The sequence below is a fragment of the Phyllobates terribilis genome, unplaced genomic scaffold (genome assembly GCF_046119375.1).
Source record: "Phyllobates terribilis strain yellow unplaced genomic scaffold, ASM4611937v1 Scaffold_12__6_contigs__length_324123572, whole genome shotgun sequence".
In the NCBI taxonomy this organism is placed as follows: Eukaryota; Metazoa; Chordata; class Amphibia; order Anura; family Dendrobatidae; genus Phyllobates; species Phyllobates terribilis.
The window spans coordinates 231630133-231650858 of NW_027362772.1; the positions used below are offsets into that span (position 1 = coordinate 231630133).

Below are 20726 nucleotides of genomic sequence, written 5' to 3' on the forward strand. Positions count from 1 at the left end.
AAGGGAAAAATAAACAACTTAAGTACATTTCCTGCAATATCATTGACTTTTTCTGTGTCGTGCACAGTTCTCCTGCTCGGTAAAGCTTACAGATCAGTTTTGTTTTTTTTGCCATTTGGGAATTGAGTACAATGCAAGTTTGTATAAAGGGGGTGGGACAGTGAAATTCAATAGCAGGACTAAATTAGGAAACAGTCACCGTAGTCCTTACTGGGCATTTTTACAAGACAAAGGGTTTTACCAAGTGAGCAACGAAGCCGTAAAAAGTTCTCAACTCCTTTAAAAGGATATGTGCATATTTGAAGGCATTTGTAAATACATATATTTTTCGACACAGAACATTTTGGGGGGGGTTAGTTAAAAAATGTTTGGATTTTATGGCTTTAGAGAATCTCTGTATATAGGAGGCTGCCGGATGAGTTAACAGGCAAATATATCAGTGAGCTCATATCGGGGCAGTGGCTGTAATCTTATATCTCCTCTCCAGAACCATTTTTTCTTTAGGTTGATTTATTACTAAATCAAAGTGTAAACCCTACCTGCGGCCCTGTATATTAAAAAAATAATAATAATTCCGTAATGGAATTAATGAAAACGTGAACTGACCCCGCAAAGAAAAACAAGACAAAATTAAAATATGGTTCTTTGTAAAAAACAAACAAAAAAAAAACTGTTTTTATTGTGTAAAAGTAGTAAAACAGTATTAGACTGTATATATTTGGTATTATGTAATCCCATGCAGAGCAAGAAGAGCGTTTACATGTCTTAGGTCCCTTACACATGTCTGATCTTCACATATGCGTTTGATCAGCGTTTTTCACGTATAGAACACGTACCCATTATAGTCTCTGGGACTGTTCATATGTCTTTTTTTTCCGTGGATTCTCGGTCCGCAAAAAAAGAAAAAAAAAAAAGTCTGATTTTGATCCTAGTGATGGAGCCTATGGGCCAGGGATGGCCCCTGGTTACATCTTAGTGCTGTGAAGAGTTACATTCACTGTTTTGATAGGAGAACCTTGAAAAATTTTGCATGGAAGGAAAACTAATTTATTTATTTATTTATTTTACTCACTTATATATCACCATTAATTCCAAAGTGCCTTAGAGACATCATCACTGTCCCCATTGGGGCTCACAATCTAGATTCCCTATCAGTATGTCTTTGGAGTGTGGGAGGAAACCGGAGAATCCGGTGTAAACCCACGCAAACACGGGAGAACATACAAACTCCTTGCACCTAATAAAACTCTGATGCCTAAGTGGTGCACGCGTGTGGGGTAGTTGCACGCTTCTTCTTTCGCAAAGTGTCTTCGGCAATAAGTGGCAGTTATTTCAGAGGCAGTTAGTCAGAGCAGGAGTCAGGTAACCCACATTTTGAATGCCTACTCTCTTTTAACTATGTTTTTGCTATTTTCCACTCTTTCCCCTATAGTCCTTCACTTTCTACTAACCCCCTTAATTCCTACACCTAGTAATGAACTCTTCATCTCTCCCTCCATCCTCTCCATCCATCTCACCTCCTCCTCAGAACTATTCAACATTCAATCCTGTGTCTCCAAACACAAACAGCCTCCTCATGCCCTCTCCTACTCCCACTTACTAACACTTTCACTACTCACTGCCGGCGACATCTCTCCAAATCGTGGTCCTCCTCACCACATCCCCACAGTCACTTCTACCTCCTATCCATGATCTACCACAAACTCTCGCAACCTTTCTAACCTCATATCCATCCACCCAGTCCCCGCTTCCCCAGTTGCCCTAACAGGAGCTCTATTAAACGCTCGCTCCGTCTGCAACAAACTTTCCTATATTCATGATCTTTTCATTACTAACAAACTTTCTTTCCTCGCCATCACCGAAACCTGGCTCACCTCCTTTGACACGGCCTCTCCAGCCACACTTTCGTATGGCGGATTCCACCTTTCCCACACCCCCCGCCCCAGCAGCAAACATGGTGGAGGTGTAAGTTTTCTCCTGTCAGATACCTGCGCCTTCACCCAAATCCCACTAACGCCCTCCATTACTCTCCCTTCTTTTGAGGTGCACTGTGTGCGCGCATCTACTCCCCCTCCAACCTCCAACTGGCTGTCATCTACCGCCCCCAAGGGCCAGCCACCACTTTCTTCGACCACATCACCACCTGGCTGCTTCACTTCCTTTCCAATGACATCCCCACTATCATGGGCGACTTCAACATCCCCATTGACACTTACCACTCATCTGTCTCTAAGCTCCTATCCCTCACTTCTCATAGAGTCTCCCGGCTTTCAGTATCACTTCTATGCTGATGACACACAGATCTACCTCTCTGGACCCAATATCAACGCCTTACTAACAAGAATCCCACAATGTCTGTCCGCTATCTCATCCTTCTTCTCTGCTAGATTTCTAAAACTTAACATGGATAAAACTAAATTCATCATCTTTCCCCCACCTCACTCAACTCCCCCATCTGACCTATCCATCAAAGTTAATGGCTGCCCACTCTCCCCAGTCCCACAAGCTCGCTGCCTCGGGGTAACCCTTGACTCTGATCTCTCCTTCTAACCTCATATCCAAACCCTCTACACTTCCTGCCGACTCCAACTCAAAAATATCTCCCGGATCCGCACGTTCCTCAGCCAAGACTCTGCAAAAACACTAGTGCACACCCTCAACATCTCCCGCCTCGACTACTGCAACATCCTGCTCTGTGGCCTCCCTTCCAACACTCTCGCGCCCCTCCAATCTATCAAACTCTTATCCCGACTAATCCACCTGTCCCCCCGCTATTCCCCGGCCTCTCCCCTCTGTGAATCCCTTCACTGGCTCCCTATTGCCCAGAGGATCAAGTTCAAGACCCTAACCCTGGCATACAAAGCCATTCACAACCTGTCTCCCCCATACATCTGTAACCTAGACTGTGACCTACACGCAACCTCCTATCTTCACAAGATCTCCTTCTCTACTCCCCTCTTATCTCCTCTTTCCCTAATAGCATACAAAATTTCTCCCGTGCATCTCCCCTACTCTGGAACTCTCTACCCCAACACATCAGACTCTCGCCGACCGTGGAAACCTTCAAAAGGAACCTGACGACCCATCTCTTCCGACAAGCCTACAACCTGCAGTAACCCTCGCTCCACCATATCGCTGCATGACCTCCTCTACCCTCACCTACTGTATCCTCGCCCATCCCTTGTAGATTGTGAGCCCTCGCGGGCAGGGTCCTTGCTCCTCCTGTACCAGTCGCTGACTTGTATTGTTCAAGATTATTCTAATTGTTATTGCTATGTATACTCCCTTTTCACATGTAAAGCGCCATGGAATAAATGGCACTATAATAATAAATAATAATAATAATGATAAAAACTGACACTGACCAAAAGCTGATGAAACTCTGATGAAATTCGGACCATTTTTCACACGAGAAAAAAAAAAACGTGTGAAACTGTCCGTATTTTGCAAAGTGAAAAAAATGTTTTTTTTCCACTGCCCCAAGAAAAAAAGTAATAAAACTAACTAAAAGTTACATCATACATGATATATTTCCTAAAATGTAGTCACTGCAACATGTCCTACAAAAAATACCAGAGACAACAATGGAAAAATTAAAATATTATGGGACCGGTTCATCAGAGCTTTTACACCGTAAAAGTAGCGTGAAAGCTTTGAAAAGTCGCAAGGTTTGTGTGCAACGTGGAGTTGCACAAAAATTTTGCGACATTTGGTATTTTGCGACATTCTGGATCAGCTCCACCAAAATAGGTGAAACAAGGGCCAAGGGCGGGATGAGTGCATGGCCCCGGAACCCGACTAATTCAACAAATCTGCCGGCGTTTTTCTACGCCTCAATTGATACTCCAGTTCTTAACTAGAGTAGCATTTCTGATGCAGTGCACGGAGACGAATGCCACTTACTAGAGATGCCAAATTCATTAAGTAAATCCGATGCCATGCACTCCGTAAAGACTGACGGAATGTGAGCTTGCATTACTCCAGTCTGGATGAATAGGTCCCTATGGCTCTTTCAACACACAGATGTAAATTATGTCCTAGACTAATTCAGTCACCCAGAGACCAAACCTCATGTCATCGTTTGCTAGACTCTATAGGTAGACCCCCCAAAATACTGGAGCGATACTAAGGCTGTGGGTCCTTGTACTGCAATGTTAGAACATAGATATTTTGATAATACAACATTCTGATTTACCACATAGGGTGACAGCTTCCAGGTGTTGGTGCTAAGAGGCCGTACTGCCCCTGGTCCGATTGGAAATGTAATCATAAAGATTGGGATAGCACTCATCGGTACCTCTTTGCAATGTCAGGAATTTATTTGGTCACCACCATAGCATTTCAAATGCACAAAATCTTGGCCGGTTCATTACACCCTTCATCAGGGGATGTGTGTCAGTGGTTATCCATGGAATGGTGGCAAGTAGCACTGGCATGCTAGACATGTTGGCTTAAAGGAAGTCGAACAGCCCAAAATGACTGCTCAAGTCAAGCAAAAGGTTCTCGGTGCATCCTTAGCACGGCCAACAGTTCAGTGCACTTTCCAATTTAATAGTTTCCATCTTCATCCACCCATCTTTCTTGATGGACACCTCTGGCTTTAGAGCCACCAGAGGAGGGAAAAGACAGATGGAAAACAAAAAGGTGCAACGGTGAACTGAAAGGATTGGCCATGCCAAGAGTGCACCAAGCATCTGCCAAGAGTGCACCCAGCACCTATGAACAGTCATTTTGGGCTGACAGACTTCATTTAAATGTGGTATTCTGCCAAATATCGAGTCATAAGAGACCCTGAGTCAAGTGATAAACACCATCGCTAACAACTCCATTCATTTCATGGCTCACAGTGTTGGGCACCAATTCCACATTTAAGCCGGCCTGTCTACTAACCCAGCACTACTCACCACCATTTCATGAATACTCACTGAGAGCAATAAATACCCCCGGAAACGTAAGTAATGATAAAAGCTTACACATGATCCCTCATTATGAAATTAACCACCAGTAAAAGCCCAAACAAAATTACAAAAGCTCTTCCAAAAGCCACATAGGGAAAACTAAACCTGTAATATTTGAGCTCCGAACGCCATGGTGGTCCTTCCTTTACGAGCCCTGCCGTGTGTACAAAAGACAGAATACGTCCACATGCATGGCATTGGGGTACCCACAGGAACCCAAGTTTTGGTAGGTGCTTTTTCAGTGACATAGGTTTAGCTCAACATTCTGTTCACTGAAATTTCATAAGGGAAAATTTGCAGTTTTCACTTTGCATCAAAATGAAATATAAAAGAAATGATAAATGTGGTGAGGGATGTACCTTCCAAAATGGGAGTCACTTCTTGGGTGTTTCTTATCATATTTTACTTCTGAGCCTCTGCAATTGACAGCCACAGCTGTGTAACGCTGGTGGGTGTGGACCCACTGAGCCACGAGCCGGGCTTAATCTGGAGGGGCATAACTAAGTGACTGCCGGGTATTCACTAGAGCCTCGGATGGTGAGGATAGGCTTGGCGGCAGATCATCACCAGGTGCCACTGCAGGGCAGAGACACGGGTACAAGATACAGGAGGCAAAGACAAAGTGTGGTCAGACAATCCAAGGTCAGGGCATGCAGCACAGGTTCAGAGTACAAAGACAAGGTTAGGAGCAGAGAGGTCAGACAGGATGGGACAACAAGCCGAAAGAATCGATACAAACAAGTGCATATAAAGGATAATAGCAGATGAACTAACAAGGAGCCAATGTTCAGGCAAGGAGTGGTTTGAGGAGCTGCCTAATAAACTCCCTGCTGCCTAGGGATAGGCTGAGGAAGTTAAACCATGCAAGACACAGCAGGGTTAAGTTCCTGCAGGATCTGGCCCTGCCTCCCTATAGCCATGTGGAGACAGCAGGGATATTCAGCAGAGCGGTAGGAGCTGCATGAGGACGCAGTGGCCTGACATGAGAAGGAGCAGAGAGGCGAAAACAGTGAGCAACATGGCGCTGGGAGCACTAGAGGGATCAAAATGCTCATTACACCACTTGACAAATAGTTAAGTGGTTCAGTTTCCAAAATAGGGTACCTCAGGGGCTCTGTAACTGAGACCTGGTATTTGAAAGTCCACCCACCCAAATTACTCCAAAAGCCAAATTGGCGTTTCTTCTCTTCTGAGCCCTGCCAAGTGCCCAATACACATAGGGTATTAACGCACGTAGGAGAAATTGAGTGACAAATTGTGAGATGCAATTTCCCTGTAGGCTACAATCACATATCATTGAGAAAAATAAAATTATTCATTTTTCACAATCCAATGGTAATAAATTCTACATAACACTTATGTGATCAAAATATTTAATACATCTCTAAATAAAGTGCTTTAAGGGTGGAGTATCTCTAGTGGGGTAACTGCTCTGGTACTTCAGGGGTTCTTCAAAAGTGACATGCAGCCTTAAAATCATTCGAACTCTTCTGAAGTCATATGGCCAAACTGTGCTCCTTCTGAACCCTGCAGGGTACCCAAGCTGCAGTTTACGACCACATATGGGGCTTTCCAGAGTAAATGGAGAACAAATTATGGACTGAAAAATGTTAAGCTAAATTTCAAATCTTAATGTAATTTTTCATTTTCTATGAAACACTTATTCACAATTATACATTTTCACAATATTCCTAGATTAATTCCTTGAAAGAAGTCACTAAAGCAGGATCTTTTGTGGATACTTCCTATGTTTTAGCAGCTCAAGGCCCCTGAAAACTTGGAAAACATCCTGATAAAAAGGAACCCCAAAATCCACAACATCTTTATTTCTAAGGCCTATGTAGCACACTACAACCACATATATTTCTAAACACTTCAAAATCAGAGTAATAAATAGTGTTGCGTTTCTCTGTTAACGCCTGCTGTGTAACAGAAAATGCACTGGTTACATTTTAGTATCGGGGAAAAAAGAAATTACATTTTCAAATTTCATCTCTACTTTGCTTTAATTCCCATAAAATACTGAAGGGTCAAGAAGCTTCCTAAATGTTGTTCGTTACCTGGAGATGTGTAGTTTACAAACTGAAGCCCCACAAGTTACGGTACTTAAGAACCCAAAAAACAGGTTAAAGATTTAAAAAATTGCTCTTAACACCGTAAAGAAAAATGTAAAAGATTTTGGAATCATTTTTTTTGTAAACATAAGGAAAAACTTTATCAAAAGTTATTAATTACTTTGTTTTTTTTATGATTGTCTCAGGCGGAAAAGTTCTAATTTTGAAAATTGCTAGGTTTTGCAAATTTTCTGTAAAAAATCAGATTTTTAAATAAACATAAAAAAGTTCAAATCATTATTTAAAGTATAAGGTGTCCTCCATAGAAAAACAAACTCTCAGACACTTGGAGGAGTAAACATTAGTGATGAGCGAGCACTAAAATGCTCGGGTGCTCGAAGCTCGGGTCAAGCACATTGGAATACTCAGGTGCTCGACCCGAGCAACGAGCCCAATGTAAGTCTATGGGAAACTCGAGCATTTTTCTGGCGGTCCCCCCCCCCCCCGGCGGTCTGCAGAAAGTCAAAAATTGCCCAAATCGATGGGAACAGTGCTATATTAAGCGTCAGGCAGGCAGAATATATAGGCAGGCAGGGTATATAGGAGGGTGCATGAAAAACATAGCAGAGCACTTGGAACACACTAGTGCCCTCCGATTTTCATGCACCTCTCTCTTTAAAAAAGCCGGCCGGCAATTCATCAGCGGCATACATCGGTACCCGACAATTTAGAACAGAAAGAATAGAGCATCACACATAGATTAGATAGATAAAAACATGTCAGTCACATATATAATAAGTACAGTGACAGTGTTGGTTACTGTACTTGTCATTTAGTGTTAAAATAAAGGATTTATTAAAAAAAAAATTGGCGTGGGGTTCCCCGTAATTTTAGTCTCTAGCGGAGGTTAAGCAGACGGCTGGGGCAGATGTTTGAAGCCTGGGAAGGGGGTAATACCCATGGAGCTTCCCAGGCTACTAATATCAGCCCCCAGCTGAATACCTAGCCTTTACTAGCTATTAAAATGGGGGACCCCCAAAAAAAAAATGACTTGGGTTCCCCCCTATTTTAATAGCTAGCAAAGGCTAGGCAGACAGCTGGGTGCTGATATTAATAGCCCAGGAAGGGTGCCATGAATATTGGCCCCCTCCCAGGCTAGAAACACCAGCTGTCAGCCGCTCCAGAAATGGCGCATCCATAGGCTGCGCCAATTCTGGCACTTAGCCTCGCTCTTCCCACTGCCCTGTAGCGGTGGCAGTGGGGTAATATGGCTGGGGTTGATGTCAGCTTATAATGCCAGCTGACATCAAGCCCAGGTTAGTAATGGAGAGGCGTCTATAAGACACCCCCATTACTAACCCCATAGTGAAAGTTAAAAAAACCCACAAACACTCAGAATAAAGTCCTTTAATTGAAATAAAGACACAATTCTTTAATGTTCTAAATTAAACTCTACTTACCGTCACGCCCATTCCAGCTGAAGCCAACGATCTCCTGCAATAAAAGTAAATTAATAAACCAACCTCATCCTTACCTTTCCATGGTTCCCAGGACGGCTTCAGCTCTGCTACATTGACATGACAGGCTGGATCGTAGCAGAACGCTGCCATCCAGCTTGCCATGCCGCAGACACTGAGAAGCTCCTCAGTGTCTGGCTGTGACGGCATACAGATGAGCCGAGTTCATGTGAACTCAGCTCACCATGTAAGTCACTGACAGCGTGGGAGAATTCTCCTGCGCATGCGCTGCCGGCAAATGACGTCACCGCTTGAGCAGGAGAATTCTCCCACACTGGGACGGCATTGAGATGGCAGGCTGGATGGTAGCAGAACGCTGCCATCCAGCTTGTCATCCTTCAGAGACACTGAGGAGCGCAGGCAATGTCTCTGAAGGATGACAAGCTGGATGGCAGCGTTCTGCTACCATCCAGCCTGCCATCTCAATGCCATCCCAGTGTGGGAGAATTCTCCTGCTCAAGCGGTGACGTCATTTGCCGGCACCGCATGCGCAGGAGAATTCTCCCACGCTGTCAGTGACGTGCATGAGGTGAGCTGAGTTCATTGGACATGAACTCGGCTCATCTGGATGCCGTCACAGCCAGACACTGAGGAGCTTCACTGAGGAGCTTCTCAGTGTCTGCGGCATGGCAAGCTGGATGGCAGCGTTCTGCTGCGATCCAGCCTGTCATGTCAATGTAGCAGAGCTGAAGCCGTCCTGTGAACCATGGAAAGGTAAGGATGAGGTTGGTTTATTATTTTATTTTTATTGCAGGAGATCGTTGGCTTCAGCTGGAATGGGCGTGACGGTAAGTAGAGTTTAATTTAGAACATTAAAGAATTGTGTCTTTATTTCAATTAAAGGACTTTATTCTGGGTGTTTGTGTTTTTTTTTTAACTTTCACTATGGGGTTAGTAATGGGGGTGTCTTATAGACGCCTCTCCATTACTAACCTGGGCTTGATGTCAGCTGGCATTATAAGCTGACATCAACCCCAACCCTATTACCCCACTGCCACTGCTACAGGGCAGTGGGAAGAGCGAGGCTAAGTGCCAGAATTGGCCTATGGATGCGCCATTTCTGGGGCGGCTGACGGCTGGTGTTTCTAGCCTGGGAGGGGGCCAATATTCATGGCACCCTTCCTAGGCTATTAATATCAGCACCCAGCTGTCTGCCTAGCCTTTGCTAGCTATTAAACTAGAGGGGACCCCACGTCATTTTTTTTTGGGTTCCCCATTTTAATAGCTAGTAAAGGCTAGGTATTCAGCTGGGGGCTGATATTCGTAGCCTGGGAAGCTCCGTGGGTATTACCCCCTTCCCAGGCTTCAAACATCTGCCCCAGCCGTCTGCTTAACCTCCGCTAGAGACTAAAATTATGGGGAAACCCACACCAATTTTTTTTTTAATAAATCCTTTATTTTAACACTAAATGACAAGTACAGTAGCCAACACTGTCACTGTACTTATTATATATGTAACTGACATGTTTCTATCTATCTAATCTATGTGTGATGCTCTATTCTTTCTGTTCTAAATTGTCGGGTACCGATGTCTGCCGCTGAGTGAGGAATTGCCGGCCGGCTTTTAGAGACGGGTGCATGAAAACACTATTATTTTTTTTTAAATAAATAAATCCTTTATTTTAACACTAAATAACAAGTACAGTAGCCAACACTGTCACTGTACTTATTATATGTGTGACTGACATGTTTCTATCTATCTAATCTATGTGTGATGCTCTATTTTTTCTGTTCTAAATTGTCGGATACCGGTGTATGCCACTGATGAAATGCCGGGTTTTCATGTTTCACTGTGAGCACTGTTCCCATCGATTTGGGCAATCACTGTAATGCCACAACCACCATGGCTGTGACATTACAGTGAGTGGCAGACAATCCCTGCATGATTGGTGCTCTAAATAGCGCCAAACATGCAGTATGGGGACCCGAGCTCCCGCCCGAGCATCACGCAAGTACTCGGTGAGCTCTGAGCATCTTGAGTACTGAGATTCTCGGGCGAGTACCGAGCATGCTCGCTCATCACTAGTAAACATCAATCCGAAGTTATTAACAAAGTGACATCTCAAATGTAAAAAGCAATGCTGTATCCTGAAGCTCAAAATAAACTGTGCTTATACGCAGAGGTCACACTGCGGCTGAAAACTGCAACGGTCCTTTACGTCTTTCCACTGTTTCCCAGCACAATCTCCTAATCGTACAGGGAAAAAGCTGTTTCACCTGAAAGACTGCACAGCCAATCAGAATGTCCCTGTGGTTTTGCAGGTGAAACATTTGTTTACCTGCAAGATTAAATGACTGTGCAGGGAAACTGCAGGGGTACAGGACTGTGTTTTGAGTTGCTGCTTAAGGCCACGTTCATATATTCAGTATTGGGTCAGTATTTTACATCAGTATTTGTAAGCCAAAACCAGGAGAGGGTGATAAATACAGAAGTGGTGACGTGTTTCTATTATACTTTTCCTCTGATTGTTCCACTCCTGATTTTGGCTTCCAAATACTGATGTAAAATACTGATCAAATACTGAATGTGTGAACGTGTTCTTTCAAGGATAACCCACAGGTAACACACACAGAGGGAAAAATATGGCTTTGATATTTTCATAACAAAAACAATAATATATAAATGAAATAAACAACTTATCGCAGAGTACATACTGTATATATCACACACCATGTACATTTATATATACACACACATACACATATATATAGTGAAGGAAATAAGTATTTGATCCCTTGCTATTTTTGTAAGTTTGCCCACTGACAAAGACATGAACAGTCTATAATTTTAAGCAGGGCAGTGGAGTCGGTAAGACAAACCTGCGACTCCGACTCCTCAATTTCCCTTACACCGACTCCACGACTCCGACATATATTGCTTATATTTAAGTGAAAAATTTATTGTAGTACAATGTGAACATCAGACATTTAATCATTTAATCAAGATATTTAGATAGAATATAATGATGGATAGCTGGAGGGATAGATGAATGGATAGACAGAAAGATAGATAGATAGATAGATAGATAGATGGATAGAGGGATGGATAGAGGGATGGATAGAGGGATGGATAGAGGGATGGATAGAGGGAGGGAAAGATAGAGGGATGGATGGATAGAGGGATAGATAGAGGGATGGATGGATGGAGGGATAGATGGAGGGATAGACAGATGACAGCTACAGACAGCAAATAGTACATTTCACATGTCGCACATATAGTTTACACACATTGTACAGAGAGCACATAATAATCACCTACAATATTAGCATTAGTTACCTTCCTGTGACAGAGATGAGCAGTAGTACTTTCACTTTCTCCAGCTCGGGGCCCAGGAATCGGATCCTGTGCAGGGCAGGCACCCCTCCCCCTCCCCTCTCTGGTGAAGAAGGCAGAAGACAGGACAGAGGAGGGGAGATTGCACCCTGCTGGCTACGGCCATGATTCACACACAGCGTTTTTGCGGATCCGTTTTTTGCAGCAAAATGCAGTGTTTCTGGGCATCCTAGCAAAGTCAATGGGTTTCAAGATATGACATTCAGACCCATCCTTTTGTGAGGATCTGTTTTTGGGCTCAAAAACGGATCCTCACAAAGAAGGAGCATGTCAGTTTGTGCGGCGTTTTTCTAATCTGCTTTTGAAAACATTATCTATGAGCTCAAAAACCTTTCAGGTGATGCGTTTTTTTTAAAAAGCTGATCTGCTTTTGCAGCTGAAAAAACGTATCCTCAAAAAACGCAGCAAAAACGCTGTGTGTGAATGTAGCCTTAGATCAGGAATAGAACAGCCATTTATAGGACATTTCATTACTTTCCCAAATTCCTATGAAAAAAATATTCCCCACAAACTGCATTGATCTACTGCACCCAATTTATTATATATTTTAGGAGTTGGAGTCGGTCCATTTTATACCGACTCCACCAAAATGAGCACCGACTCCAACTCCACAGCCCTGATTTTAAGGGTAGGTTAATTTTAACATTGAGAGATAGAATATCCCCCCCAAAAAATCAAGAAAATCACATTGTATAAATTAGATAAATTTATTTGCATTTTGCAGTGAGAAATAAGTATTTGATCCCCTACAAACCATTATGAGTTCTGGCTCCTACAGACCAATTAGACGCTCCTAATCAACTCGTTACCTGCATTAAAGACAGCTGTCTTACATAGTCACCTTTTAAAAGACTCCTGTCCAGAGACTCAATGAATCAGTCAGACTCTAACCTCTACAACATGGGCAAGACAAAAGAGCTTTCTAAGGATGTTAGGGACAAGATCATAGACCTGCACAAAGCTGGAATGGGCTACAAAACTATAAGTAAGACGCTGGGTGAGAAGGAGACAACTGTTGATGCAATAGTAAGAAAATGGAAGAAATACAAAATGACTGTCAATCGACATCGATCTGGGGCACCATGCAAAATCTCACCTCGTGGGGTATCCTTGATCATGAGGAAGGTGAGAGATCAGCCTAAAACTACACGGGGCGGGGGGAGGGGGGACTTGTTAATGGTCTCAAGGCAGCTGGGACCACAGTCACCAAGAAAACCATTGGTAACACATTACGCCTTAAAGGTTTAAAATCCTGCAGTGCCCGCAAGGTCCCCCTCCTCAAGAAGGCACACGTGCAGGCCCGTCTGAAGTTTACCAATGAACACCTGGATGATTCTGTGAGTTACTGGGAGAAGGTGCTATGGTCAGATGAGACAAAAATTGAGCTCTTAGGCATTAACTCAACTCGCGGTGTTTGGAGGAAGAGAAATGCTGCCTATGACACAAGGAACACCATCCCCGCTGTCAAGCATGGAGGTGGAAACATTATGTTTTGGGGGTGTTTCTCTGCTAAGGGCACAGGACTACTTCACCGCATCAATGGGAGAATGGATGGAGCCATGTACCGTAAAATCCTGAGTGACAACCTCCTTCCCTCTGCAAGGACATTAAAAATGGGTTGTGGCTGGTTCTTCCAGCAAGACAATGACCCAAAACATACAGCCAAGGCAACAAAGGAGTGGCTCAAAAAGAAGCACAGTAAGGTCATGGAGTGGCCTAGCCAATCTCCAGACCTTAATCCCATAGAAAACTTAGACACATACATATATACGCACACATACACACACACGCGCACACACACATTGAAAAATTCTACGAAACACCTGAGTGATCATGATGCTTAATACACTTCTAAATAAACTTCTCTGGTGCTTTAGGGGCTCTTCAAATGAAACATGAAACCTTAAAACCATCACAACAAAATTGATGCTCCTGAAGTCAAATGGAAAATTGTGCTCCTTCTGAGCCTTTCTGGGTGCCCAAGCTGCAGTTTATAACCACATATGGGGTATCTCCAGAGAAAATGCAGAACAAATTATGGACTGAAAAATGTTGAGCTAAATTGAAAATATTGAATTTATTGGTAATCTTTCATTTTCTATGAAACACAGATTCACAGTAATACACTGTATACACACGTATATATATTAGTATGAATATATGTGTACATATTATATACACAGACATATATAAAGAAATATAGATCTATTGATATATCACTGCCATCTATCTCCTATTTCTATTCTGTTAATATTTACAATATATTATTACGTCATTTATTCACAGTGAATTCTTAAAGAAAAACTGTTTATATGGATGCTTTAAAAAGGCTTCATAAACTATACAGGGTAAATGCAAAATGTATATTTGTATACACCTAATTAATCATTGCAGTAGCTCTAGGCTCCGGAGTACTATGTGACATGACTATGACTTGGTGACTAGTACAATAATGGCTTTTTCCTATGACACCATCATCCTTCCCATCCATGTAGGTCTCGGCTATAATAGACGTTGTGATGAATCTTCCAAGCAGAATACAAGCAATAGATATACAATGGAAAAAAGCCCTAATACTGCTGCGGATACATTGTGGGACGGATGGAACTGTCCACTAGTTCTTATACATCCTCTTGAAATGAGAATATTTTATGAAGGAGCAGAGATGATTTTCTTATGTCACTTACCAGACAGGAGGGAACGCCGGGCTCCTGTGCCGTCTTATCTAGCCAGCCTGCGGTATTCTCTGCAGTGAAGGTGACTACACTGATAGGATCTGATACCTGCCCTTCGCCATGGGAAGAGTGTAAATTTCAGCAGCTTTTCTTTCAGCCAATGGTTAGAAAAAAAAGATCTTGCTGAAATCTGGAGGACAATGGCTGCTTGCAACGTGCTATTTAATCCGTAAGTGTTTTATAATGTAATCTGAACCCGCAATCCTAGTTTAGCTTTGTCCTCAAACAACACAACAAAGGCTGTAGCTATAAAAAGGAAAGGGGTCATTTTCTCGCTAATTACAAAGTGTTGACTTGCACGGACAATTGTTCACTAATTTGTTGTACGAGATACTCGAGGTGGCCAAAAGGGAAGAAGATGCCCACATATTATGTCATCTGATGGTGAGAAGTGTATCACACATCTACAGGGATGAACTTGTCTGCGGATGAGAGGCATCAACTCAACAAACAAATGTAGAAGAATGTCAACTATGAAATAGTTAGAAGGTCCCACCATCACTAGGAGAGTGGGACGAATCTAGACTGGATGGAGCCAACTCAAAAAAAAAAAAAAAAAACACATCACAAAGCCAAATATATATTTCCTCAAAGATGGCACCACCACAAGAAGCCCAAGCCAGTGAGCAAAGACCATCCCAAGAAGCAAACACAAACTATTGGCAGTCAACAAGAGAAGAAAAAACAAAAACACACACAGGAAGCCATCTATGAATACACTAAATGGTAGCACGACCGCCAGTAGGTATGGTAGCACGACCACCAGTAAGGAATGGAACCCTATCGCCATCACTTAGAGCCAGAGCCATCCGAAGAAGCCCTTCAAAGACTGAAGGCAGTAACTCAAGAAGGAACTACTCAACGAAACACATTCACTAGAAGGTGGCACCATCACTAGGAGCCTGCACAGAATGAAGGCCAGCAGAAAGAAAAAAAATATAAAAAAGCTAGCTATGTATTCACTAAAACAAGGACTATGCTACACGAGTCTACATGGACTGGATGAAGCTAACTCAAAAATACACAACTGAAATCCATTTAGAAATGAAAGGGAGTAGGTCAGCACAGAAAGACTGTTCAAACCAAGTAGAGGCGCTCAGTGCACCCTTGGTGTGGCCAAACATTTATACAAGTTTTAACACCATAAAGCATACATTTAATTAAGCAGAAAAAGTGTAAATAAATGTTTTTGCAATTTACAGTTATTAAAAATTATATCTCCGTTCAAAAAATAACCTTTCATCTTCTGAAATGGGCCCCCTGGAGTTATACTGACTGCGAGTTTTATCCGTCCATCCCAGTGGGCGATTAGCTGACCGTACATGCGCAGCTCCTTTCATCATAAAAAGAGAAAAAGAGTTCCTCCACCTCCATCGTGGCAATCTCTATGAGAAGCTCCCTTGCATGGCCAGTGTACTCATCGGATATGTCACCCATTGAGCATGGTTGAGATGCTCTGGATCGGTGTATACAATAGAGTGTTCAAGTTCCTTCTAAAATCCAGCAACTTCACCACAGCAATCGAAAAGGAGTGGAGCAACATTAGACAGGCCACAATCAACAACCTGATCAACTCTATGCAAAGGAGATGCGTGAGGCAAATGGTGGTCACACCAGATAGACTAGTGTTCTGACCCCCCACAGATCCTTCAATACTGTAAAACTGCACATTTTAGAGTGTTCTTCTATTATGGCCAGTCTCTCAGCAAAGGAGAAGTGCGGAGTCATATATCAACCCAGAGCCACAATAATCAGGATATAAAGCCAAACTAGATTTTCCATTTGCATACATGTTTCAGGGTTTTTGCCCCTTATCAGTGCAAAGCAAAACTGGTTAACTCGGCGAGAGGACTTTGACAAGGGACTAAGGGATAAAGATTCTCCTTGTGGAGAGCAGCAAGTTGGCATAGGGAGACTTGAAGGCCATGCAATGGCTCACAGGAGAGGATTGTATAGCCTATAAGTCTCCCAGTGCCAACCTGGCGCTCTCCACAAGGCACCAACACACTAAGCTATCAAATGTTTGGCAGTGGGTGAACACTTAACATGAATCAGTGTCCCTGGGAAAGACTTATAATGGTCAGATAAAATGGAGTGAACTGGTTGGAATTTTCAGCATTGGGTAGTCTCAGTGATGCCAACTGATAAACAACTGGATGTAAAATTCTAAGCATTCACACTTTGTAATCTAGAGTGGAAATATTGCCAAGTCATTTAAAAATGGGCTTTCCCCAAAAATTTATCATGTAAAATAATAAAATCAGGTAGTCCTAACCCTTTCCGGGACCAGCGCCACCTCTCCACTACTGCTACGGTCTCAGGGTCCGATTCATTATTGCATTTCTGCCACCTTTGTCTGGTTTTGGCTTCGATTAGAGCCTAATTCAACTTTTAATTTACAGCTTTTTTCAAAGTCTTTTTTAGGCCTCATTCACACGTCCATGTTTAAACACGTACATGAAAAAACTGTACCGGTGTCATCAGTGCATCGCTTTACTATGAAGTCTACCTACCCATCTTGCCATCTATACACCTATCTCTATCTATCCTCCATTTATCCATCTACCTTTCTATCTATCCTCAGTCTAGTTATCGATCCATTTAATCTAATTTTAATCTACGTTACCAAATTTCCATTTTATATCTATCAACTAATATTCATATCTATCAATATACGTATTGCAGAAATCTATCAATCCATCATCAATATATCTCCTATCTAGATCTACATAATATCAAGGTATACAATATCTTCCAAACATCTACTTATTTACTATTAATATCCATTTATCTTTTTTTCTCCCATCACTTTATCTATCACTCTGCAGGCAATTTCTCACCATCATTTTTCCATTTATTACCGCTTTCAAAAGCCATAAGCATAATGTTTGACCTCAATAAATTAGGAGGTTAATCTAAAATCTAGCCCTACTGACCACTAAGTAGACCACAACCAATATCCCCTTACAGCAGCTGTTGTCAGGATCTGCATTAGGTAACAAGGCTGTTGTGTGGGGCTAATATCCATGGAATAACTATTAGCCAGGGGCGGGGGTGTAGACTGCTACAATGATTTCATTGTCATATGCAATGTTCCCATAATCTGATGACACACGGTACAAAAACGATGACTAGCGTTTATATCCATTTACAACATATTTTCAAAAGATTTGACATATGTTTACCCAGCTTTCCATGAGTCCTGAGCGGAAGGTGTGACCAGTTATGCATTGACGGGTGCAGTACAACTGTCACGGGGATACCGCAACAGAGAGGGGACAGAAGAACGCGGCGTCTGGTTTCACGAATTCCTGCAGTGGTTAGAAGTACTTCACCATCTTATTAAACAGTGCAGTTTTTTTCCTTGATAGCAGTGCAAGGGTTAATCTATTCAGCTGAAGCTCCTGGGGCTTTCCTACCTGGATTGTCTCAGCTGTTCAGTGTTGGCCACTCCTCTCTGCTATATATGCTTGCCTCTGGCACTTAGGAATTGCCAGTGTTAGTTCTTACTGCCTGGTTCTAGAGTTGGAGTTGTAGTCTGTGGTTAGAGTTGGCGTTTGGATATTTGATCAGGAGATTGTTGCTTGGATCTTTGTTTGTGTGCATATCCTCATCCTCTCCTATTTGGTTTCTCCTTCCTTTAACTCTCCTGTGTTCCGCTCTGTTTGGGGAGTGTATTTAGTATGGTTGACATTTTCATTCATACCTGTTAGTCTTCCCTCGTTTGCCTGGTTAGTGTATTCCTATACACTTTGGCTTCCCACCTCCCTGGAGGAGGGGGAGGGGACAGAAATGGGTTAATTTAGGCACTTAGTAAGGCACGTGAACCCGGCATCTCCACCTTCAGGAGTAATCCGGGTGACACAGATAGACCAGGGTGCCCCATACTTCTAGGGACCCGGTTAGCTCCCACAGTCCCAAGGCACTGCGTGACAACAGCACTGCAAGGATTTGGATATGCCTTTCACAGTCTTCAGAAAGCACAGTGATGACCCATAAGGTACCTGAAAACCCATGCATATAAACGTCACACAGCTTTACCAGAGAAATGCCTTGGAGGTTAAGTAGTTTATATTAAAATATACAAACAAAAATGCCCAAGCATGAGCATTATTTTATCAATAGAATTATTCTATAAAAATGTGAGTCACTTTTGTAAATAAATTACTATATTGATCTTACACTGATCTTGTGTCTGTATTATCTTGTCTAATATTATGATATTGTCTGTTATTTTTGCGACACTATAAGACTGGGGCTCGGTGAACAACCGTTGTCTTGCAATGTCTGTATAACTCTGTAAAGTCACATGAGTTTATGATGCGACCAAAAAGTTTATTTCAAATTTAGCAACTTCTTACAAAAAAAAAAAGTTAAAGCCACAAAAACACAATATAAGGGTATATGCACACAAATTATTTTAGACATGCCGAGTTTTTAAAGCAGAAGATGCTGATGATTTTTGTCTTAAGCAGCTTTTCCATCGTTTTTTTTGCAAAGGCTTCCAGAGTGGATTTGCCTGAAAAACACATTGTGTGCACATACCCTAAGGGGAGAAAAAAATGAATGCGTAAAACTGTATACAAGTCACAGGTTGCTCACCTCTATTAGGGTAGGTTCACACCACCGTTTTCTCTCCATCAGAGAAAAACAGACCCATTATTTTGATCAGAGTGGCATCATTTTTTCTCGGACATGAACAGAAAGGAAAAAAAAAAAAAAAGGTTTCTCCACCTTCTATATTGTCAGTCCATGAAAATCGGACCTCACTCAGATGTCATCCGAGTGCGGTCTGATGTTTTTCAAGGACCCATAGACTTGCATTGCAATTTTGGATTCGACACTCAGATTAGAAATCGGACAGGTCATTGACTTTTCACTCGGACAGCTCAGTCCGAGGAGGAAAAAAAATGTGCACAGCCCCATAATATATCAATGGTATGAGTGCTATCCATGAAAACCACAGACAGCACTCATTTTATATTTTACTCACTTGTATAGCGCCATTAATTCCACAGCACTTTACAGACGTTATCGGCACTGTCCCCCATCAGCGCTCACACTCTAGATTCCCTATCAGTATGTCTTTGGATTGTGGGAGGAAACCGGAGAACCCGGAGGAAACCCACGCAAACACGGGGACAACATACAAACTCCTTGCAGATGTTGTCCTTGGTTGGATTTGAACCCAGGATCCCAGCGCTGCAATGCTACAGTGCTAACCACTGAGTCACCGTGCTGCCCTCCAAGATAATCAGTCATGTGCACACGAGCCCTTACAAGATACTGCTGTGTAGCCATCTGCAAGTAAATTTATCTGGTCCAGTGTTCCCCAACCTGTAGCTATTGGGACACATACAAGCGGCCCCTGAGCGATTGACAGATATAGTCCTGAGGTTGGTGGCACATTGCTCCTCTGGCATCATCACCCAATGCAAAGAGGCAAAAAGCCACTATGACTTGACGATGGTATTTAAAAAATGGATAGGTCATAATTTTTTGATTAGTGGGGGCCTAAAAGCTGGGATTTTCCCCGGGTTTTAGAATAAAGAGACGACAATGCTATTTATATGTTGTGGCCCCTTTACAGTTTTCCCTGCACAGCAGTTCTCCCGGTGAACTGCTGTGCTGTTAACTACAACCTCATTCACTAGAAGATGGAGCACTGTGCAGAGAAAATGCCAACGACACCTTGGTCTCTTTGTTCTGAGAATCAGCAGGAATCCTAAGAGATCAGATTCCCCCTCCCCAATATCACAATGACATGTCATTTCCTCACAATACGCCACATCATTGGGTGAGTATTCCTCAATAACATAGTTTTGCGCCATATTGAAAAGTGGCTCACAACCTATAAAAGTTGCAGACGTCAGACCGTCATCTGATCTGTCACAACAAACATAACATCTAAATGTAACTCTAACAAGAACCTACATGACAAACGTTAAGTTACAGCAAGAAGGACGAGCGCACTTATACCCAACGCACCGGTGACCCATTTTCTCAGGTTATTCTCTGCGAGTTCCTGTCCCTAAAGTAATCCTAAAAAGGCATCACGGGGAAAATGGGAGCACTTTAACCCACCGACGCAAGACAATCGATGGCAAGTGACTGCTTAAGAAACCTTG

At 42.6% G+C, this 20726-nt stretch overlaps 1 protein-coding gene across 7 annotated transcripts in view; it reads right to left on the bottom strand.

Annotated features, from left to right (window-relative positions):
- Positions 1-20726, bottom strand: part of KCNAB2 (potassium voltage-gated channel subfamily A regulatory beta subunit 2) — a 222852-nt gene that overhangs the window by 164956 nt on the left and 37170 nt on the right. The window contains exon 1 of one of the 7 annotated variants that reach the window (XM_073656714.1): positions 14551-14666. The exons of the other annotated variants lie outside the window; for them this stretch is intronic. The gene's annotated coding sequence lies outside the window, so the exon portion shown is untranslated. Of the gene's footprint in view, positions 1-14550; positions 14667-20726 lie in introns of those variants that run through there. 7 annotated transcript variants of the gene reach the window in all.